The 21,273-nt window shown below is 40.1% G+C and overlaps 1 long non-coding RNA gene across 1 annotated transcript in view; it reads right to left on the reverse strand.

Annotated features, from left to right (window-relative positions):
• Nucleotides 1-1,751: 1,751 nt before the first annotated feature.
• LOC102450621 (uncharacterized) overlaps nt 1,752-21,273 on the reverse strand; it is a 67,131-nt gene continuing 47,609 nt past the window's right edge. The window contains exon 4 of the long non-coding RNA XR_012902307.2: nt 1,752-4,776. This is a non-coding gene — a long non-coding RNA (uncharacterized LOC102450621). The remainder of the gene's footprint in view (nt 4,777-21,273) is intronic.

A 21,273-nucleotide genomic window follows, 5' to 3' on the forward strand; every position in this document is an offset into this window, starting at 1 on the left:
AGTTAGATTAATAGAGAAGGCCAAATGGAGGTCCGTTTTAATTTATGTTTCTGGGTGGCTGTTGTTGATTGCCTTCCTTTCCCCCTAGATTAATGTAGAAATATTGTTTTAATTGTTAAACAAATTATAAGTAGTTTTGTTGTAGGGATAACATATTAATGTATTGAAAATAATTCCTCCAAATGGAAGTGACTCCCCATAATTTGTTCCCCACAACTTAGTGTTTAAATTTATTATTAATTCTTCTTCTTCTTCTTCTTCTTCTTCTTCTTATTATTATTATTTGTTAAGATTGTTAAATGTTTAGATTTATTATTATTATTGTCCCTTTAGAATATAATGTATTAGGTCATGTAACTTAGAACTGTTAAGAATATAATCCTATGTAGCCAGAAACAGCCCCCCACCTCCCTCTGTGCTCCAGGGCATGCTCAAGCTTGTGCAAGGGGCTGCTTGAAATTAACATTGCAGAGATACATTGTAACAATGCATTGTCAAGCCACTAACTCTGCTATGGGAGCCAAGCCCTGTAATTGTCTAAGGGCATTGTTAACTTTATTCAGCACTCAGAGAATGTTTTAAGCAATACCACCCAGAAACTTTCTGTAACTACAACTTTTATTATTATACAAAATACTGTATGAATGTATGAGAGAGTGCTTGGATGATGAATGAATGGTTCTAAGAGGTGCCAGCCTGAGAATACAGCAACAAAGGGCTGAAGAAGGCGTCAGGTGCCAGTGCAACCAAAAGGTGTCAAGTGGAGAAACTGGAGGTCCACCTGATGAGATCACTGATGAGCACCTGGCAGCCACCCTGGAGACATCAGCATGATACAGCAATTTCCATAGACTGGCATAGGAAAAAATTCCTATAAGAACTGGACTAAAAAACTATGGAATCAGAGTCCAAGGTTCTGCTGCCAGCCTACCAGGAGCTTCAGATGCGCATCTGATCAGGACTTCGCTCCCCACTACCATCACTTGTGTACAGAGTACCTGGCCAGTATCCTGTCACAAGCAACTTCCAGGCTGGTAACTATACACAGAACTTGAATGAATGGATGTATGAATGAATGGTTATATATATATATATATATATATATATATATATACACAAGTGTATAAGGGTTAAGTAGTAATAGAAATAAGTAGTTAAACAACGTTGTTTGCTTCTATCTTTTCTTTATTTTTTTATTATTATCTTTACAATAAATGTGGCTTTTTGCCTTATCCCCCTCATAAGATCCTGCTTGCTTTTATTTGGTACAACATTGTGGGAAGGCTTAGGTGACTTTTGCATGTAACAGGTTGAAACCAAAACTGGGGGATAAAACCAAAAAGTCCTATAAAAATTCATCTTCAGCACTCAAATTCCAGTCAGACTACTACATTAAGACATTATCCATAGATAACAGTTTTCAAGAATGCTACCTGGCTTTTGTTATTTGAACTTACATAATAAGAATGAATCCATTTCTAAATGCTGCTGGGGAACCACTATAATATTTTTCCAAGTTTAATCAGTCCCAGTATTAAGAGCTCTTTTTATAGGAACTCTTAGGGTTTAAATATGAGTATTTTTAAAATATAATGCTTTAAATTTAAAAAAGAAGTATCAAATAATGGCCTGCTCACTTATTTTTACCCTTCACTGAACAAAATAGACTTATACCATGTGAAACATGCTATGATGGTAACTGACAGGACCTTTTCTTCCTTAATGTGTGCATCTAACTCCATTAATGTTAAAGGAATAATGTATTCATTCTGTCAATGGGAGAACAGACACAATAATTACTCTAGGATAAATTGCAAAAAGAGCTCTTTCATGTTTAACCTCATGAATTTTTGTTTTCCCTCTGAAATAAGAAGCATTTTCATCTGCATTCTAATGTACAGTAAAACAGTTTTAAAATAACTTAATAATAAATAACCAAGGTGTGAAGTACCATAGTTAAAAATACCCTGTTGGAAAACATCCTTCAGTCCATTAAGCTGCTATTTACTAGTCACTTACCCATTCCCTCTCTTATTGTTTAATCATTTACTTTTACTCAATAATATGCTTCTTTATTTCATTAGTCTAAATGAATCTAAGTGATAAAAATCATCTTTCAACAGCCATGTTTTCAGTATGTATATAGGAGAAAAGATAGCCCGTGGAAAAAAGGCACCTCTGCCCCCAATTGCTCCAGGAAATCATTTAATCTAGTTTTGTTGAGAGTTGTGTGACAGATTGGTATCAAATTAAGATACTTTCAATTCAAGCAGCCTTTTTTGCATAAACCCCTTTGATCTCATATGCACAAAAGTGAAGAAGATCTTATGTCAAACAGTTACCGGATTTGATTGAAGATAAATCAGCTAACTTTGAAGCACTCTGCTCCTTCCAAAGTAAAGTAACTTGACTTGCTAATTGTACTGAATTCAGTAGCAAAAAGAAGTTACCCATGAAATATTTTTGATTTGTGTTTTGCTTAATTCAACCACTGTTGCATTGAAGTAAAATGCTTTCCAGGTTATATTCTGCCAAAGTCCATGCCCACTCCTCAAAAGATCTCTATCTGCTTCTGAGGCACTGGCCTCACTGACAGTGCTCTGAGTCCTTTGCACCAGAAGTCTTGAGGCAACCGGTTTCTAGACCATTCCAGACTGTTGGAGTCCTTGTCCTTCTGTTAGATCAACATGAAGAGCTGTCTTCACATGAGACAAACTGACAATCCAATTTCTGCTGAGATATAGAGTAGCCATCAAATGCCAACCTAATTTACACTGTGTTAATGACTCTGCATGTGGAGTTCGAGAAGTCATCTTCCCAGGATGGCCTAGCCTTCCCTTCCCCTGCCCCTTCCCCTCCCCCCCTCCTCATTCAAGCACCTGCATAGCAATGAAGAGAGGTGAACAAGTCATTTGGAAACTACAGCACCAGGGAGTCTTAACCTTTGACTCTGGGTCTCATTCCAGGGAGCAGGATGCCAGCTCACAGCTGTTCTTGTTGATATTCTAGTCATATCAGGTTTTGTTCCATGCCCTTCCAAAGACTAAATAATACAAAGTAACTAGCAGCTATCACATAGAGTTTCTCTATTAGTTTCTGGTCAAATGAATAGAGAAAATTGCTGTGTAGCAGTGAGATGAGAGGGAGGGGTGACAGGGATTTTTTGCTTGTTTTTTAAAGTTGATGTGCAATTTGCTTGTGTCCTGATCTGGGGAATTCACTCCCACTGATATGACCATCTCAAATCTCTCCACTGCCCAGTTCAAATAGCTCCTTTTTGACTTTGTCTTTACAAACAAAAGCAAACGTCCCTGGAATGCAGAATGAGAGTTCCAAGAATACCGTCTCAAGAAAAAATGAAGCTTGCCTTTGCAATCAGCAATTTCATGGTTCCAAAAGAGGGAAGTTGTCAGTGAAGATGAGATACTAGAATGGGAGAATTTTTTTAGGTATCCTGCTCTCAGGGCATTCAGGACTTCGGGGGGTGAGGGGAGGACTAAGGCAGAAACAAAACATAGTTTGGGAATACAGGGATATCAGCAGAGTACAGGGGAAGGGACTCATGGTTACAATTAGATAAGAATTGTCAGCCAGAACAATTTTGTTAAGGAAAAATGCCTTTTTCAACAATAAAATAAAATTTTTTTATAGGAACATTTAAGTCTGCTGAACAATTTTACTTTTCTGTGAGAAAAATTGAAGTGATGGCAACTCAAGCAGCCAGGTACGTCTACACAGCAGGGCAAGAGACGAATTAAGCTACACAACTTCAGCTATGTCAATTGTGTGGCTTAAGTCAAAATAGCTTAATTGGCGCGGTCTACACAGCGGGAAGTCGAGGGAAGAACAATCTCCCTTCCACTTCCCCCACTCCTCATAAAATGACGGTTACTGGATTCAGAATAGGAAATCCTCCAGCTCACCATTATTTTGAAATAATGGCTTGCAGTGTAAACACACTCGTTGTCATTTTGGAATAACGTCAGAGAAAATTAAGACATAATTAAAATCCTACTTATGGATTATTAAATAATTCTTCTTAATAATTAAAGAGAAAATTAGTACTTAATAAGGGCACGACATATCCATGTCTCTCTAATGAATATGTGTATTTTGCCTGTTGATATCCACATTGGTGGATTGAGTTATATTAAACTCCTGAAGCCACAGCAACTTTTTTTCTCTTTAAACTTCAATTTTTACCAATCATTTTTAATATTTTAATGTTCTAATATAGCCCTTGCAGGTTGAAAAGAAAATAACCATTGACCCATAAAATGTTGGTCTTGATATAACTCAAAATGATGCTCTGAACTCACACATTGAAATAAGATGAAGAGAGCTAGAGCTATCTTAAAATCCCATAAAAGAATACAATTAAAATGACTAGGAGCACAGGCAGTGACTTTCAGCTTTTCCCAGGGTGATTCAACCCCACTCCATCTCTTCCCCCAAGGACACATCCTCACTATGCCTCTTTCCACCTCTAGTCTTTCCCCTTTCTCTTCCCACCATAGAGAAGGTATAGAGAAAAGGAAGAGAAAGAGACCAAGGACAGAGGGCTATGCAACTCCCATAGAAACCTTAAGATAGTGTTTCTCAAAAGGGGCTGTGAGCCTGCTTTGGAAAAACTGCTAACGAGATCCTCCACTTTGTTTATCTGAAGAGTCCACATCCTCGTTTTCAGCCAAGGGAGCTGCAGGAAGCAGAGTGGCCCAGGCCGCCACCTTCCGTGGCTCCCCTTCATTGGAAATGCTGAACCGGAACCAATGGGAGCTGCACGGAGAGATAAACAAAGCAGAGAGACAATTTGAGAAATACTGCCTTAAGGACCACTAAAGCACTGATTACACAACTGAAATACATCTCTCTTACGTGATTTATTTTTTTTAAAGAAGAATATGCATAACTTGGAAATCAATTCCTCAGTCAGAGCTATACACTGAGAAAGTTGAGTGCAAGATTTGGTGCTAATGTGGTGGTTTACTTGAGTATACAATTTTGCCCTAAATATACTGCAAGGACAGCAGAAACATGACGATAATAAAATCTCATTTAGGCTACTCTCAATCTGTTTAGGGAGTTGAGTCAATTCCTAATATAGTGTAAAGGCAGCACACAATTATTTAAAAAATGAAGTTAACAAATGATAGTGTCGAATATTTCTTGCCTTTCTCTCAAAATCATGGAAATATTACATTATAGAAATTGCCTCTCTAGGTCCCTCAAATCTGACTGAGCCTTTCACCTTTCTTGAAGGTATTTAATAGTCTTAATACTTCAAAATGAGAAGAACCATATAACAATTTACAAACTCTGATAATAGATCTCTAATGGAATGCTTAAGCTTCTATTCTCAACTTCAGCTCCTGGTCCATCCACATGAAATTGCCCTTGATAAATGAGAGTCTTTAACCATTTTAAATTATATGTTTTTGCATTAATCTTCAAACAGTTTGGTGATATAAACAGTGATACAAGGACAATAGAGTGACTATTAACATTATTATCATACCAATTATTTAAAAAACCTAGACTACTAGACTTTGAAGGCAACCCATTTTTACTCTTTTCATTGAATAATCTGACTGCATATTGAGCATTTGCAGGAGATTAAAGTAAAGTTATCATGTGAAAACCTGATATAACCTCAAGCTAATTAGTTTTCTTGACCCCTGTGACACCTATATAGTGAAGAAAAGCAATAACATGTGAAGCAAAACACATTTTCCCCTGTGTATTGAGCAATATGACTATTTCTGTAGCCATTTTAAATTGATGGATACTTAAGAAAATTACATACAATATAAATATAACACATACAAATATAACCATTACTTTGAAGATGGGAGAAAAAACTTACTATTTTAAAAAGTGTTTCTTTAAGACCAGCCGAGCACATCTCAACTAATGTGTACACGTGAAAAAATTGCAGTTTTAAGAGGCTCCTAAGGCCTGTTAGCCCTGTTCTACACTATGGCATTATTTCAAAATAACCCCCCAAGGTCAAATTTCTAAGCGGAGCGTCCACACTACCAAGCCTGTTATTTTGAAATAATGGGTCACTTATTTTGAAATCTGTACTCCTGCTTTTCTTGGGAAATAATGATAATTCCAAATTAGCTATTTCAAAATAGTATTAGTGTGGACACTTTGCTGCTGCTAATTAAAAATAATTGGCCTTTGGAGGCTTCTTGTAGCTAGAGCTCTGACCGCTCAGGCCACAATTTGATGATTCCTTTAACAGGGAGAATGGATGAGAACACCACTTGCATTTCAAATTCCTTGATCTTTCTTCCCAGCACTACCTAATCTGCAGTGACCTGCTCAAGGTCATTCTTGGCCTTATCGTTAGTTCCTACATGGAGAAGCAGGAAGGGGTAGCAATCTGAAGGTTTGATCAGTTTTGGAAGACTCTCACTTCCATCCTGATTCTAGCTCCTGGTAAGCAGCACACTTCTCAAGATTCCAAGTCTGGTCAACAGATGGATGACTCCGTCCCTCTTAGGAAGGAATCCCTGACCACCACCTCCTGTCTTCTTCTCTTGCAGGTAGTGGTCGGGGAATCCCCATACCTAGGACTACACATCCCATGCCTTCCAGTAGATGGGGGTCTCTTTCTGATCTCTTCCCTGAGAGGTTCCTGCCAAAGCACTCTCCACAGTAGTGCCTGTGCAGAGAACCTGAAAATGGTCTCTTACCTCCATCCTCGGAGGGTAGCTGGTCACATCCCCCACCATCATCATCATCGGAGTCTAGCCAGGACACTCCCAGCATCAGATTCCAGGAGAGTGGCATAGTGGAGGATGAGGAGTAGGTGGGAAGGGAGAGCAGGGAAGAGGTGGGGTAGAGGATGAAAGACACACATAGGGAATGCAGCAGCCCCTTGTGAAGAGGTACTGGGGAGAGTCATACAACTGGCCTTGCACAAAACTCTCCCTCAAGGCCTCTCTGATGAGCATAGCCCCTTCATGTGCTCTCTGAATGGCACTGGTGTCCAGCTGCTCCAATTCCCTAGACAGATGTTTGGCCTCTGCCCTGACCCTGGCAGAAAAGTCTCCCCCTTGCTTTCACAAAGGTTGTGGAGCACATAGGAAGCTGCCACCACAAGGTCCAGGTACGTGAGAAGATTCCTGAACCTCTCCTTTAAATGACCAAATGCACATTTGATGACCATGTGGCACCTGCTCAGCCTGGCATTGAAGTGCTCTTTGCTGCTTTGTTCAGAGAATAATGCTAATTTTGAAACAGTTATTTTGAAATAGCATTACTGTGCACACTCTGAAGCTGCTATTTTGAAATAACTGCTTACCAAAGTAATTTGAACTAGTCACTCCGCAGTGATTCCTGGGGCTCTAAGTTGAGGTAGCCCATCCACATTAACAGAGCCTGCTTTGGACTAATTTTGAGGCTTCCCCCTAATGGGGACAGGCTATTTTGATTTTGTGAAATTGGGAGTTGTTAAGTCTAATTTAGTTATTTCAAAATAATATCCTAGTGTGGACACAGCCCTTACAGAGTACACACCAGAAATGATGACCCCACCCTGCTATTCTCACAAGCTACATCTAAATCCCACATGTGAACAAATATATAGAGTGAGATCCTTTGTTGGAGCTGTTTTAACTCCAAATGTTGGCAGCATATTTTTAGTACAACTACTTTTAGAGATGGAAAATCCTCTGCCCTGACATGAAGCTTTTGTCTTGCAACTGCAGAGATGCCATGTTTAGATGCTTCACATGGCAACCTGATGCCTTCGTAAAAGTCAGCTGTTCTTAATAAAGATGAGATGATCAATGCTCAGAGTGAAGTTTCTATAACCAGGGACCCAGTTCTGCCAGCTTTGCTCACATTGGGGAGTATCTTACTCCATAAGTAGTGTACTGTGGCCAGATCCTGATCACTCATAATGTTATTTAGAAATGTTCTGGAGACACAAAACTGCCTTTAACAAGTCAGTTGGGGATTCTCAAGCTCAATGGGCATTCTTGGCTGACATAGCTCTAGCACAGCTGGCTCTATTCAGTCCTGCCCAATTCTCAGTGTAAGGGCATATGAGGGATGTTTTTGGAGTGCACCCAATATAACTTCTTGGGGGAATTACACAATAGCAAACATTTGAGAATCCCTAAAGCTGCTTTAATTCATGCCTAATTATGACTCATTACTTTACAGCTCCCGGTGTTCATAAAAATGACATAGAAATGCCTTTCCCTCCACCAAAATTCTCCCTGAGAATGAGGTCACATTGTTTGCTTAAGGTAATAAATAAATGCTACACAGATGAAGCATGATTTTATTGATTAAACTAAACTAAAAACCTGGAAAATAGTTTGAAAAGGTAAAGAGCTACACAACTAAACTCCATAGTGTACAAGAGCCCTGTGGCTAGAAGCTAGGTCTCCCATCTGGAGGCCACTACTCCCTGTGATATAGATATTGATCTCAAAGGCCCAAGGAGTTAAAAGTGTTTATAAACTCTTTCCTAGCCCCACATTAAGCAGTGATCAGTAAGTTCAGGGTTCTTTTGAACAGAGCTTTGATTTTGCTCTGTTAATTTGCACATACCCCTAAGCATTAACTTAAAAGATATTGATTGACATACAAGAAAAAAACAAGAAATTAAAACAGACATTTATATGAAGTTGCGGCTGAGTAAATGTGCAAAATAGATTGTCAAAACCTTTAAAGAATTTGGAGGTAAAATATCAAAGTATCTTTGTAACAGAGTCAGCACCATCTCTTGTGCTTGTCCTTTCTCTGGGCAATAATGCCTGCAAACACACAATAATGCCTACTTCTTTCATAGGGAGTGTATTTGTAGGTGGTGTATTTTTTCTCAGTTAGCTGTGAGCCTGGTTTTCTTTAGTGCTCTTATATCAAGGTGCTGCTTGTCTCTCTCAAGAGACAGCTGGTTCTCTCAATTGGTCTTCAGCAACTCAGCCCTCTTGCTGAGCCACACATGCTGCCTCCCACTTTCAGGGTAACAATCCCAAGTTCTTATCATAATCCTGGGATGGGTCTGCAGCTCTTAGGCTTCTTCCTATCTAAGGTCCCTTTATATCCTATGATTTTATGGTTCTCTAACTCCAGCCATCGGGCCATGTGATGGTAAGAATGGGAGGAAAAGGAAATTGATGGCACACTAGTACCACTGGCCTGTATTTGCAAAATTTACCAGCCTCAGGTGCATGGAGCAGATGTGTAGTTATATATGGACAACACACTGGGACCAGCGCTCAAGGAAGAAATTTATATTTTCCTAATTTGAAGAATGCACAAAGGTAAAAGTTGGAGAGACCTATTACCTTTAATTAAAAATATTTATTCTTAAAACCAAAATGGCACAGTCACGTGGTTTCAACATATAGCACCATCTATACTTTGATATGATCATACATAGTGTTACAGATCATATTTTAATTAAATAGCCTCACCAAAACTTAGTAGATTTTTCGCTAGACCTTTTTTCAATCCATTATATTTATTTATAGCTCACCTTTAATGCTAAAATGTGTATTCAGGTTTCCCATCTATTACACAGTTTTTATTACTGTAGTCTAGAGGATGCAATTATCTTTTACTACTCCCATCTGCATTTGCAACTCCTCACTGTTAGAAGCTCAGATGCATTTTGTTTTTTATTTCCCCTTATAAACGCAAATTAATGCCTGCTGCTGTGGGGAATACATTTCTGCCTAAAGATCAATTAATTGTTTTCTTTCTTTCACCCGCTTCTGTATTAGAGGTGAAATTGTGTGCGTTGTGTCATTTGCATATATGATAGACAAAATACAAAATAAAGTGACAAAGTAAATTAAGAAAACAGTCCACTTTGGACTCTGGGGTAATTAGGAAACATTGTTTTTGAAATTTATGTAGTGTGCTTGCACATGTATTGCATTTCAATGTCAACTTTTTTATATACTAAAGCTTATTTGATGTATAGTATAGTAGTTATGTCCAGTAGCGTATACTGTGTTGGCAAAAAGTAATCAATTTCACTTTCCAAAAAAAGGAAAGTAGATAAGTGCCACATGCCATTGTTCTTAATCCTTCAGTTCTTAATCCTTCAGACCTTAAACCTCTCTGATCTGACACTCTCTGGTCCGGAGGACCCTGGCTATTGCTGGACCAGAGAACCCCTGCACCAGAGAGTTTTAAATTCCTTCATCCTTACTAATCTGAAACTCTCTAATCCTATTTAACTGTTGCCACTCCATGACATATTCCATGCCCCATGGCTTCTTCAAGCCTTATATCTGGAAACAGAAATAAATGTTGCATGTGACTGATCACAACGAAAACAGGCACAATTCTAATTTTGAATGGTGAGTAACAAACATGAGCATGAATAGATTGTAAGGAGAGTAAACTTAAAATAAAATTATTTAGGAAATTTGACCTAACAAATAAATTCAGGCAAGTCAAGATCTGTGTAGTAAACGGGGGGGGGGGAGGGGAAGAATTATCTGAAAGGTTATATTCAGAATAATCACTCTGACTTGTTTGCTTATCTCTACCGGCACGTCCCTAACCTACAACAAAATCCTTGGGAAGCAAGTTCTGAGCTCTAGCTTTATGTATTTGGAGGCTGCTGTTTCTTGTTACCTCCCAAGGCAACTCTTTGTTTTCTGTATGGGAGTTATCATTAACAGAGTCACCTTTCTGCACGTGCATGAAGCCAGCAGTCCCTTCTGTCTGCCTCTTCTGAAGCACATTGCTGATTTCCTCCAATTGGCCCACAGGTGCTGCACAGTATGACATACAGAAGCAATCTGCAGATGGACTCAAGAATTGGTGTAGCAAAGCCACAATGTGAATCGCAAGAGGAGAGAATAATTCTAGGTGAGTTTTTGAACACGTGTTCTTTATTTTGTACATCAGGAAGGGGGGCTAGGTAGGGGTAAGTGGAAGGAGGTGAGGGAGGAATGGGGTATGAGCCCCTGATGGGGACTACTGGGCTGGCTTTGCGGGCTCCTCAGGGTGGAATCTCTCCAGAAGCCCCTTGATTGACACACCCCCCCCCAGATGGCAGCCTGCGGCAAGTGCAGCCGGGCTGATAGCCGAGTGCTGTGATGTGCCATGTGTGGGCACTCAGGGCACTCCAAGCCAGGACTGCTTTGCAAGCGGGGAACCCCTGAGAACTGTCTGTCTGGGGTAGGGGTCGGGTCCCTTTAAGCACAGCCTTCGGTTAGCCTGAGACAGCAGCTCCACACTCTAAGTCCTAATCTGATGCCCTGCCGGCACTGCTTCCAGCCATCCTAAACCTTGCTTCAGGGTCTACTCAGTGTGGATATGCTAGTTTGAATTAGCAAAATGCTAATTCGAACTAGTTTTTAAGTCTAGATGCGCTAATTAAAATTAGCTCCATTTGCCTCGTCCATGAACTGTCCATACTGAGTACTTGGTTAAAATACTTTAACTATAATGTGGATGTAGACTTTTCCTCTATTTTCCCTTTTTCCTACCATTCCCCCTCTCTCTTTTCCAATTTTCTTCTTCTTATCTTTAGAGATCACTGGACACCATTTTTTTCCTCCCACAAATCAAAGCCTCAATTTTGCTTACAGAATTCTTTGGTTGCTTGTGGATCCCTCACCTCGCTCCCCTGCTACCACACACACAGAAATATAGTGTCATTTAAATTTGCCCCAAGATATTCTTATATTCCCCTTCCTGAAACTTGCGTCTCTTTGGGTTTGTCTACACTACAGCACTAATTCGAATTAATACACAAGGCAAAGGGAAAAAAAACAATGGACAATGATGAAGTAAAATGAAAGCTCTGAAATAAGAAAACTGAACACAGTTAATAAATGTGGGAGACAAAAAAACCCCACTAAGAGCCTGATTCTGCCCATGTATTCTGCTCAGTGGGAAGTACACCCATCTAATTGAGGGCAGTGTTACAATTTCTTTCAGAAAGATATTTAAAGGCTGAATACAAACAGGAGCCCATAAATGTGTAGTGCTGAAAAGAAACAGCCAACAACAACAAAAGGATAAAGGGAGATAAGATGATAGAGAAGTGTTCTACCTTTAAAAAAAATCTAAACCTTTATAGGATAGTTTGTGAAATATGTCTACATTTTGTGCATAAGATAAGACATTTCTCCAACATGTTATCATACATATTGACTTAAAATGTCAAGACAAACTCTAAAGACTTTAGAAGGTTTGACAAGATTAGTCCATTTCTGCCAGTTCCACATAAATCATGTCCATTCTGCAATTCAGTAAGCATCGGACTAAAGAATTCCAACTAAACAAGACATTAATTTAGCTTCTTGTTGAGTAGTAATTCTTTGTTGCCCCCATGCCAGTCTCTAATTTGCATTCCTGTATCTTGCATTACACCCCTCCATCAGCTTCATGGTATTACAAACTTTGATGCTGATTCTGTTTATTGCATATCTGTCAGATAAGGATAGTGTAAACTCTTTTTCCTCATAGAATTGGATTACTGGACCTGACCTTATGAAGTCTTCTAGTTCAGTCCCCAGAACTCATGGCAGGACTAGGTATTATCTGGATAGCCCCTGGTGTGTGCCAAAACTGCTCTTAAATCTCCAATGACTGAGATTCCACATTTTCCCAAGTCAATTTATTTCAGTGCTTTAACAATTTTGACAATTAAGTTTTTCCTAACGTCTAATCTAAACTTCCATTCCTGCAATTTAATCCCATTGCTGCTTGTCCTATTCTCAGAGGTTTAGAAGAAAAAAATGTTCGATCTTTTCTTTGTAACCACCACTTACGTACTGGAAACTGCTTATGTCCTTCTTATCTTCCCTTCTCCAGACTAAACAAACCCAATTCTTTCAATCTTTCTTCATACATCATGTTTTCCAGACCTTTAAACATTTTTGTTGTTTTTCTCTGGACTTTTGCCAACTTGTTCAGCTATTTCCTGAGCTGTAGTGCCCAAAACTGGACACAATACTCCTATTGAGGCCCAAGCACCATAAAGAAGACTGGAACGATTACTTATTATGTCTTGCTTATGACACTCTTATTAATATGTTTGGGTATGTTTTTACAGCAAAGTTATTTTGAAATCACAGCCTTATTTCAAAATAACTTTCCTAGCATCTACACAGCCAAACCGCTATTTCGAAATAAATTCAAAATAGCGGAGCATTTATTTCGAATTTGGTAAACCTCATTCTATAAGGAATAGCACCAAATTTGAAATAGCTATTTCGAAATAAGTACTGTGTAGACACTTATTTCAAAATAGGGGGCCTCCAGCCTTCCCAGTGTGCCCTGGGGGCCACTCCGGCTTCAACCAAGAACACTTCTCTCTCTCCCTTCCTCCCCAGAGCCCTTAAAGGGGTAGACTCTGGCCACAGTGCCTTTGCCAGCTTCAAGCCTGCCAGCCCAGAGCCAGCAGTCACTGTCCCTGACCCTGTGGCCCCAAAACATGAGCCAGCAAGCCACTGGCAGCCAGCCCTCCACCGCTCCCCAGGAGCAGTCTGCCAGCTCCCATAAGCCTTCCAGGGTGCCTTCCTGGTCCAGGGCGGAGAAAACAGACCTTATTCAGGTTTGGGGGGGATGCCCCCAATGTCCATGATCTCCACACTAGACGGAGGAACGCGACCTGGCCACCGAAGGCCACATGCGAACCCAGGAGCAGGTTTGCATGAAAATCAAGTTGGTCCAGTGAGATCCCCAACCCTGAGCCCCCCTTCCCTCTTATTTCTCTTGCTTCCCCCTTCCAGCTCCCTCCTCTCAGGTTTTCCCCTCCCCTCTCCTGCCTCCTTTCCCCAGTCTCACCAGAGTTTCATTCATCCCCCCGCAGTTTTGTTAAATAAAGAGAATTTGTGTTCATGAAAATACATGTATTTTATTTTACATCAGGAAGGGGGGTTAGGGAGGAGTAAGTGGAAGGACATGAGGGAGGAATGAGGCACAAGCCCCCAGTGGGGCAGACCAGGGAGGCTCTTAGTGCTCCTCAGGGTGGAAGCTCTCCCACAGGGCCTCCTGGATACTGACAGCCCCCTGATGGACCTCCCAGATGGCAGCCTGCAGAAAGTACAGCCAGGCTCGCAGCAACACATCCAAGAGAAGCACCAGAGTGCCCTGCTGTATTTCTTCCATGTACTCAAAAGACTGATATGTTACAAAGCTTCTTGAAACCTGCTGAGTATAGTTTGTTTTACATAAGGTAACATTACAAAATTTCTTAAAGAAGAAATGTGATTTGCAAGGATGTACTGTATTTCCTTATGAAAGTTTTGTACCCACTCTTTAAAGCAATTCCTATATTGACCATAAAAAGATTTGACTTTTTAAATCTAATTTCAGTGTGCATTTGGCACTTTATGTAATATAGTGAGTTTCACTCCTCTGTTAACAGAACATATATTTCCAATAGAGTTTTTACTAGTGACAGAAGCAGCAAAATTAAAAATAAAATCCAAAAGAGAGATTGGTGTCTGCACAGAAATAAGAGGGACTGGGGAGGAATAGTCCTACCCCTGAACAAAAGACCCTTGAATAAATCAGCAGCGGAAATATAGTAATGTTAAACAAACCACCAAACAATCCAATGGTCCATGCAGCCCAGTATCTTAACTCTGACTATAGTCAGCATGAGCTTCAGGAAATCCTGCAGAAAACAGCTGTGACACAATCCATTTCCCAGAAACTTCTAATTGTAAGCCCTTATTTAGTTAGATGTGGCAGAATTTGATTTGTTTTAAATCAATCTTAATGGATAATTGGTCATTTTTAAGCTTTACTTTTACCAATTTAAATGGTGACAGTTATGGGAAATGAGGGTAATATAATAGGAGGGTCAATTTTTTTTTCAACTCATCTGTCTGGCATAAAGAAGCTATTGTCATGGCAGACAAGTTGCAAAAAAATGTTTAATCTTTAAAACATTGTATGGTTTGATGTGATGCAGAGTTTGATTTAATGAAATTAATTGTAACTAATTCTCCAGAAGCACTTTTTTTTGCCTATCTGGATATTTCTATCAATGGAATTTTTTTCTGTTGTGTGTATATTGAAATTAATGTTTACTAACACTTAATAAAAAAATCATTAAAATGAGGTTTAATATAATTTCATTGTCAATATCTATTGTAATAAGATTGATGAAACTTTATTATGGGCTGAGTTAAAACTTAGTTCAAGCTAATTCGTGAATAAGAATTTCAGATAATGGTAAGAGATGGTTAGGCACCACCCCTACAACAAAGCTGAATATAGTCTGCACTGAATCTAGCACCATGGGCATATACAGGGTAGGTCTATATTGCACAGCTATTTTGAAATAAGCTATTCCGGAATAGTTACTCTGAAATAGCTTATTTTGAAATAGCACGTCTACACTGCAGGGAAGCCTCAAATTAGTTTGAGGCAGGCTTCCCTAATGTAGACATGCTATCTCTATTTAGAGCCCCTGCAGGCACTGGGAAGGAATAACTTAGAATGGTCCTCGTGAGGAGTTATTTTGAAATAGCAGCAGTGGAGCATCTACACACACCTTATTTCAAAATAGCTGTTTTGGAATAGGCATTATTCCTTGTGGAACGAGGTTTACAGATTTTGGAATAAACCATCAGTTATTTTGAAATTATTTGTAGATGCTCATATTATTATTTTGAAATAATGCTAGCTATCTTGAAATAATGGTGCAGTGTAGACAAACCCACAATTTAACTGGGTATTGTAACTAGGGGTGTGTGCACAAGAGAGGGAACAGAAATAAGATTGGGAGGAGGGGTGAGAAGCAAGAAAAAATCAAGCAGTAGAGCTTGCAAGCAGAGTGACCCTTGGGGGGAAAAAATAAAGAAAGCACATGTGGGTCTGGTGTTGGCTTAAAGATTGGAGGACTGGCAAATCAGGAGCCTGCTACTTTTTGTTCTTGGTTCCTTGTAAACATACAAGACTGCAGCTGAGAAAAACTTGGCTACCATCAGTTTCTACTCTAGCTAGAACACCCACAGAGACTCAAATATTGACTAGCCACTTGGGAAAAAAAGAAGCAACGTGATTTTATTTCTGGATAGTTATTATAGTAATGTCCAATTTTGCTTTGAATCTTGCTTAATTCTTGGCCACAACTATGGCTTGATCAAGGTGCTTCACAGTCTAATTACACACAACAAATTCCTTATATATGTTTTGAACTTTACATCATTTAATTTAGTTATGTGTCCCCTTATTCTTGTTTTAGGAGATGTGAGAACGCAGGTTCTTGGTCTTCAAGAAAATGTTTGCAACACTGAATTCCTGGTAAATATGAAAAAAAAAGGATTACTGTATATAATATCAGAAACTATACTTGCAGAATTCAGTCAGGCAGAGCTTTCTTCCGTGAATACTGACCAGAAACAGAACGTGGTTGGCTTGCTTGTTCACAGGGAAAGGGCTTATCTAATCAAGGATTTGGGATAAACTTAAAAAGCAACAAATGGTCTGGTGGCACTTTATAGATTAACAAAACATGTAGATGGTATCATGAGTTTTCGTGGGCTGTGCTCATGATACCATCTACATGTTTTGTTAGTCTATAAAGTGCTACCAGACCATTTGTTGTTTTTTAAATTTATCCTGTACAGACTAACTTAGCTACCCCCTGAAAGTTAAAGGACTTAGGATATGTTTACACTGCAATTAAAACCCAGTGAGTGACCTGTGACAGCCGATGCAGACTGGGAGCTGTTTAATTACATTGTAGATATCTGGACTTTGACTGGAACAAGATCTGTGACCATGTCAGGTAGGAGGGCCCAGGTGTTTGGACTGCAGCCCAATCTGGAACATCTAGACTGAAGTTATACAACCCCACAGTCAAAGCCCTGCGAGCCAGAGTATGCTGACATAGGCATCTAGTTGCAGTGTAGACACACCCTTACAGCTACTATTTCACTTACACCATGAGACTGTTTTCAGGGAATTCATGAACATACTAATAAAATTCAGACTGAAATATTTGTTTATCCAGCTGGGGCAAAAGAAAGTGCCTCCCTTTTCAGAAGCAGGGCTCAAAGGCCAGCAACCTACTGTCAAATACATTTGGTTTAATTACTGCACACAAATCCCACACAAAGAAGGTTCAGAACAACAGTTTGGAGCAACTAGAGCTACAGTAAGAAGTCTCTTCTATCCATAATATATAAGATTCTGTAAAATGTTTTTGCTGCTATGTCTGGGAAATTTTCCAAACTAAGTTGTGGATTACAACAAAGGAAGAAAGAAAAATCAACAGCCCAGTGAAAGATGAGGAGGGAAGAAAAATGTCAACTAAGACCAGCAATTTTTCTTCCCAAAGGAAAAGAACAGTTTAGACAGAGCTGAACTTGAATCCAAAGACAGCATACATGGCAATAGCAGACTTAATAGTGATAAACTACGCCCATGACTAATGCTACACAGCACTACATGAAGTGCCAGTCATATCAATATCCCACTGCTGTGACAAATGCTACATTGCTTTAAATCTGCTTGTGCTGAAGGATGAAAAGAGAGTGAGTTTCCCATTTTTCCCTCCTCTACCACAAACTTGAGAAGAGAAGGATTCCTCTAGTCTAGATATTCATAGGAACACTGGTGACAGAAAGGTGGCATAAAGCTTTCCCATGGAATAAGGGTATGTCTATCGTGCAGTAAAACAGCTGTGGCTGTCCCAAAAAACTTCTTGAACAAGAGTGCGTCCACACTGCAAAAACACATTGGAAAAGCGAGACTATCACAAGAAAGCTCTGATTGCCATTCACAGAATGGTCACAAGGGTACCCGTGCTTCTTCTGATAGGCTGTTTTTGCACAAAAAAACCCCGTTTCCAGTCCGCACCCACCTTTCTGAGCAAGAGCTCTTGAGCAAAAAAGGAGTTATTTCTCATAAAAAGAGGAATACCTACACTGCAAAAACCCCTCCGTTCTGTTGATTCACTGTAAATTTTCTTGTGCAAAATCGCGCTTGTGATGTGGATGCTCAGCAGGTTTTTGCACAAAACCGGGCACTTTTGCACAAAACCTATTTAGTGTAGACATAGCCAGACAGCTTAGGCCTATACAATTTCAGTGTAGATATTTGGGCTCTATCTGGAGCCTAGAATCTGAGAGTCAACAAAGTGGAGTCTAAACCAAAATATCTGTCATGGATTTTGACAAGCTGTGGGTAGTTTATTGATCATTGAGTTTTTTCCAAAGGCAGTTTTAACATTCCTACAAGATGACTAATGTATATATTTTCCCAGGGCCATCCTTTGGATCATTATTTTCCAAAGTGGGCTGCTGCACCCCTAGGCTGGAAACGGCTACATACCTTTTAGATAAACAAAACAGCACAGGCCCACTTTGATAAATACTGCTTTAGATTTATGGGGCTCTATATAACCACTCCAGGTAATTTGTTCCTTTCCCCAATCCGCCCCAAATCACCACTCTCCCAGTCCCCTCCCCAGTGATAGGCTGTTACCTGGGACTGTCTAACAAGGAGTGGATTAAAAAGGGTCCATTAAATCTAACCTATATGAACTGGACAGTGTCTTAGCAGAATTCTGCTCTGAATGCTAAACCTGCTTTGATTCTTTGTTTCTAACTTTCTAAGCCAGAGAGATCTAACATTTCAGAGGCTGCCCATTGAGCTTGGGGCTTCTCTTTGCCTCCCCCATTCTCCAACTACAGCATGGCATTCACAATTCAAGAAAGATGTGGAAAAATTGGAGAAGGTCCAGAGAAGAGCAACACAATTTATTAAAGGTCTAAAAAACATGACCTGTGAGGGAAGACTGAAAGAACTGGACTTGTTTAGTTTAGAAAAGAGAAGATTAGAGGGGACATGATAACGGTTTTCAAGTATCTAAAAGGGTGTTACAAGGAGGAGGGAGAAAAAAATTTCTCCTTGGCCTCTGTGGATAGAACAAGAAGCAATGGACTTAAACTGCAGCAAGGGAAGTTTAGGTTGGACATGGTGGTTAAACACTAGAATAAAATGCCTAGGGAGGTTGTGGAATCTCCATCTCTGGAGATATTGAAGAACAGGTTAGATAAAAATCTATCAGGGATGGTCTAGATGGTGCTTGGTCCTGCAGTGAGGGCAAGGGACTGGACTTGATGACCTCTCAAGGTCCGTTCCCATTCTAGTGTTCTATGTCTTTATGAATCTATGAGTCTGCAGGACTCAGGGCTTGCGAGGGGCCAAGGTGGAGCCTCAGAGGCTCAGAATTTTTTTCTGCCTACAGTCTGGCCATAGGGAGCCCTCAGCTAGTGACCTGCTGGTCAAGAGAAGCAAAGTGTGCAGGGCAGGGAGTAGGCAGACCTGCTGCTGCTGCTCAAGAGAGCAATTGGGAAGAGAGAGAGAGTAGGCCTGAGAAGAAGCATCAGTGGTCAGGGACATACTTAGGTACCTATACAGCACACTTGGCTGCAGAGGGGCACCCAAAACTTAGGGTGCCCTATGTATCAGCAAGTGCCATGTATCACTAAGAATAGCTTGAAAGTTAAATCTGTTTCTCTGCCTCCATATATTGCTCTGTTTCACTTGAACTTAGATTTGTGGTTGCTTGAAAATTGCAACTTAATTTAATTTATTTTAAGAAATATTAATACATTTATTTTGGAGAGACAAAGAAATACTTCAATTAATACATGTATTTTTCAAATAGATGTAAGAATTAAAAAATGAAATTTACTATAGGTTGGACCTCTGTGGACTGCTGGACCAGGGAAGGTCAATGCTCCTCTCTCTAGGGCTTTCAAGGCTGGGACTCTCCACCCTGCTGCTGCCCTGATACAGACTCCATTAAAGTCAAGGGCAAAACTCCCACTGGCTTCAATAAGGCAGGGTTTTGCTCACAGATTCAGGTCTTGACACAACAATTCTAGATAAATGTCTGATCATTTGTGAGCTTTGTCTTTTTTTGTTGTTGTTAAGAATTCTTTAATGTGAAGTTTAAAAACTCCTTATGAAAAAATTCTGTTTTATTTTATTTGTCAAACTGGCTAGATTTCACACCCAGTGAAATGAAAAAAAGCAGCCATTTTCTCACACAAAAACCCAAGGAAGATAATAATACAAACAGAAGAAAGAGCTGTGCAATAGAAAGTATTAAATGTCATCTACTTAATATTTTTTCATTCCTTCCACAAATACATTTTTGGGAGGGAAGATTCCAATCATTAGAATTTATATTTTTTCATCGCTGTTAGGATGGATTTGGTGATCTCATCTGAGGCCATATCTATGTCACAGCTGAGTCGATCTTCCAGGGTTCAAATTAGTGGGTCTAGTGAAAACATGCTAATTTGAACTGCAAGGGCACTCCCATCAATGCCAGTAGTCCTGCTCCTACGAAGAATAAGGGAAGTCAAAGGCAGAGTGTGCTCCCTTCAACTTCCTGCATGGTGAATAGCGCTTAAATTTGAGTTAAGATACTTCAAGTTAAGCTACGCAATTAATGTAACTGAAGTTGTGTATGATAATTCAAATTTATCCCCTAGACCAGGGGCTAGAGACTAGTGAACATTTTCCACATGTTAAAGCTTGCCTAAAGCCAATGGGTTCAGATCAGACTTCAAATATGCAAACAAATCAGCTGATTAAGTCAGATTGGTTTAACTAAAGACAAAATCAGCAGGAGACAGATATATGACAGGCAGTAATCCAAGCCAGGCTTACCAGCTCACAGGAATCCACACTGGTTTCCCATTTTATGGGTTCTTATAGATCATCTTTATTTCTGTACTCTGCATAGTGTGGAAGGGTGGCCCCACTCCTGAGTCCTGACACCCTGCTCAGGCCTACCTCAAACAGCCTCAGTCCTGCACTATTTGCCCTTGGCAGGATTCCAGCTCCAGTCTCTCAGCCACAAAGGTTTTGGGCCAATGCCCCAGGGTCAGCCTGGGCTGTGAAAACAGTCCTGTCCCGCTGGGATCTCAGGCTGCCAGCCAAAGGAGGGCCTAACAACCCTGGTCTGGGGCACCTCACCCTCCACCACTTAGCTATCTCTGGCACTGCTGCATGGCATGATTTTTTTTTTCTCTACATTCTCTCTCACTCTCCTCCCCCCTTCCTGCTAGGAGGGCATCCTTTTTAACAGGTTCAATGGCAGCCTCAGGTGAGATCAGCTGGCTCTGCTTAATTTGCAGCAGCCCTATCTCCTTTGCCCCTAATTGCTCAGGGCTGTTGCTGCCTTTCTCTCTACCAGCTGTAGTCCTCCAGCCTGACTCTGTCACAGGAACAACCAATGTCAGCTTTATGGTCATATTCTAGGTACAGGTTTCATTGTGCCTCTATGACACTCCAAAT

Source organism: Pelodiscus sinensis, chromosome 3 (assembly GCF_052426305.1).
Source record: "Pelodiscus sinensis isolate ZL-2025 chromosome 3, ASM5242630v1, whole genome shotgun sequence".
NCBI classification, from domain to species: Eukaryota; Metazoa; Chordata; order Testudines; family Trionychidae; genus Pelodiscus; species Pelodiscus sinensis.